Genomic DNA, 3,712 nt, shown 5'->3' with positions numbered 1-3,712 from the left:
TTTTCTGTCTCATGTGAACTCATTTGAATCTGTATACTAACCGTGAACATTTCTTTATTAGAACTGTCACATTTATGTTTTGCTGTATTTTGCATTAGACTGTCTTCTATAATACTTAAAGGGCTTACATTTTGCTATTTTCTGATCTTTGTTATAATGTCGTTTCCTCATCAAAAATATTCTTTTCTTTTTTGTTTTGTTTCGTTCACATGTTTAACACTGCTCTTCCACCTTGCAGTGTCATGTGTGATTACAGGAAGTGCTAGTTAACTAGAATCATTCAATTAATTTCAGCTTTAGATTTTCCCATCTCTACTCAACTGAAGGTAAAAGGAGCTGTTAATGTTATTAGGTCCTTGTTTCAGACTGAGAGTTAGTTTTTTCATACCTGACAGTTTCAACTGCTCACTAATCTTCCTCAGAGTGGTCACGTGATGTTGCTGTAACGTGTCTGGTCAGCTGATTTAAACAGGTTTTGGCGCTGTCTTTCTACTGGTGAAGGCAGGACGACAGCGCCATCTGCAGTCCGACCTCCTCAGGACAGTGTCCCACGTGTGTGAGAGTAAAAAAGCCCCCTCGTCCCAGTTTATCGTTATGTGAGCACGTTTCCGTATTTCGATTGCTTCTTTAATCGAGCGATGATGTTTGTTTTCCTCTGTCCTAGTGATGTTTGCTCCATCCCAGTCCATAATATAGTTCTCTCTCTCACAGTGGTCAGAGATCGCTGATTTGAGTTGTTGCTGTTCTGTTTTGTCTTTTGTTGCTCGTGTGCACGCCTTCGCTGTTCCCTTCTCGCATTCTGTTCTATGTTTCTTTTTCCGTGTACTGACCGTGTCCCTGTTTTCTGGATGTATGTTTTATTGCAGGACATGCAGGGTATTTCATATATGACATTACATTTATGCTCCAGTTCTATTTTGTCTTTTGGATGGAAAAGTAATTGTTTGAGTTTTCTGTACGATTTCACTGCTGTGTTGATATTGTTTTTTTCTCATTGCCCTCTGCACTTTTTCTGTCATGCTGCCTCCACCAGTAGGATGACAGCACCAAAACTTGTATAAATGAGCTAAGTGGACACGTCACAGGAACATCACCTGACCACTCTGAGGAAGACGGCTAGTTTCGACTGCTCACTGTCAGGTATGAAAACAAATTCTTGGTCTGAAAAAAGAACCTAATAACAAAAAATATCAAAAGACTAAATAAACATCATTGGATTATGGACTAGGTAGCTGTTAACTTGAAAACTACTGCTTCATGACATCACAAGGGGGAACAGAGCATTTTGAGCTTTGGAGTTGTAGAGAGAATAATAAAGGATTATGGTACACAAACGTGTGAATGAAACAAAACACAACTCCAGGTATGTTTTTGATGATGTAAGAAGACTGTATCTTAAAACTCACAAGAATAATTTCTTTTGTAATATAGGACCTTTGCATCTAAAATATTAAATGTAAATTTTATAGTATTTATTGCACAGGCTCATTTCTGGCCCAGCTGTTTGTGCCGAGACGACTCCAGTGTTTTGAAGAAAACTGAATAACTGGTTCTGAAATGTGCGCTGACTTGGAACCATCAAGTCCCTCTCAAATTAGATTACCGTCAGAAGCTATTAGCCAAACCTTTTTCAGTTTTCACACGCACCTAAACAGGAAATTTGTTTAAATTGTTCTTTTTTCTTTTTCAGGCAATTTTCTATCTAGTATTAGGCTACGTTTGTGTGATGACACTCAGAACAGAAAACACAAAAGTGTCTTCACTTTTTATTCCGCGTTTAGGAAATTTGCGTGCATATGGTGACGCAAAACTGATGTTGGATGGCATGCATACCCAGTCGAATTCCACAGTTTGTTTTTGTGTATTGTATGACGTGAACACGTAAATGTCATGAGCAGATCTGACCAGAGTTTTGCGTCTTGGGCAGTGTAGACGGAAACACTACGATGGAGTGTATTCAACTTGTCCACTCTGGAGGGGAGTTTCAGATTTTTGCGTTTTTAAGCCCCAAAAACACTGTCACTGTCTAAACAAAAGGCACTTCCAATGAAATATTTTGTCATTTTTACCCGCAAGCGTTCTTGTGTAAACAGGCCCTTAGTATCTAGTATCTAGTATTGTTATTTCACCATGGTAACTGCTGAATATTCCAACACAGGCATACAGGCAGAAGACCCCAGTGTGATGTGACTGCAAATATCAATACAAGCCAAAATATAGACTAAAAAAGTATTAAATCTAAACTTTTCAACACATAAATATGTATAACTGTAGTGATGTTACCATAGACTGTATATATGATTGGACATAACTAACGCACTAGCCGCCGCTGTGGACTTTGTTCGCCAGGAGGCTCTTCCGGCTTCTTCCGACTCTGGCTCCAATTGACTCACATTGGGATCTTGTCGTTTCTCTCTGTAACTGCTGATGTGAGCCTTGTCATTTTGGTCTTAAAATGTTCCTATTAACCCGCTCTACATGATCCAGATTTTTTTTTTTGTTATTTTGTCCTTCAAAAAGAAAAAATCCTAACATAGAGTCTGGCTCCAGATTCGCTCCTGTAACCATGAGCATTGTGAGCCTCATTTGAGCGGCGCTGAACGCTGTGGGTGACGTCACACTCGCTTAGTCCACTTCTTTTAAACAGTCTATCGATGTTACATATTGTCCTCAGCTCAGGGTCATTTGAAGGATATTTCTATGACATGTGTTGGCTGAAAGGTCAAAGGGCAATCCCAAGTTTAGACTCTGCGTTTTTGCTGTAAATCAGTAGCACCATTAGAAATACGATTACCTAAAGCCTACAACAACATCCTTAAAATATTTGGATAATGTTTCTAAAATTTAAGATGAGAGAATTTTTTTTATCTGTGGATATATATACGGTAATTCAGTAACATCAGTATTTTACACGTCTACACTTCAAAGCATATTAAAGGGACAGTTCAGACATAGGACCTCATTTCTTAGTTAGACAGAGTGAAACACTTTTTTAAATATTCCATCCAGTCCTTGTATTTGCACAGGTCGCTGGTGCTATGCTAGTGCATGTCAGTAGTCATAGTTATCCTGCCACTAAAAACTGTCTTACCCACTCCACAAAACACCTGAAGCAGATCTTTTATTACGCCCCACAAGTCACAGATCTGTGGAGAGGTAACCCTGTTCACAGAATTTGTTTTTCAGTGTATTTTTGAACAGTAAAATACCTGTAAATATATTAATTTTGTTTTTTTGTTTTGTTTTGTTTTTAAATAGTACTTTTCCAAGTGCTTTTTAGCAGCATACTTTTACTCTTCCCACTGTGAGTAAATTTACAAGTGACAAAAGCTTTATGTGACAATATGAAATGATTTGAACATTTATGTTTTTTGCACCACTCCTTTAGACATGATTTAGTTTTTCTCATTTTTGTGTCTGTCCTTTGAAAATATTAGAATTTTTGCATTTTTTTATGTTTTGTCCTTCAAATTACATTAACTTCAAATTATACTTCAAATGTAGTAGGTTTCCCAAATACTTTTTTACTCTTATTTGAGCGATTTCTTTTACCACTGCTTTGTACTTTTACTTTAGTAATATTGTTTTTAAGTCACATTACTCTTATTTGAGCACAAGTTTTAGATACCCACCACTGTATAACATTATTATCACTTCTTCATATATTTTACTGTCTTTCTCTCTCCATGACCTATTGGGAGTTTGAGTCCAG

The sequence above is a fragment of the Boleophthalmus pectinirostris genome, unplaced genomic scaffold (genome assembly GCF_026225935.1).
Source record: "Boleophthalmus pectinirostris isolate CB_2022bp ecotype Guang Dong unplaced genomic scaffold, ASM2622593v1 HiC_scaffold_18, whole genome shotgun sequence".
In the NCBI taxonomy this organism is placed as follows: Eukaryota; Metazoa; Chordata; class Actinopteri; order Gobiiformes; family Gobiidae; genus Boleophthalmus; species Boleophthalmus pectinirostris.
The sequence above is the reverse complement of the archived record's forward strand: the minus strand, read 5'-3'. Positions refer to the sequence as shown.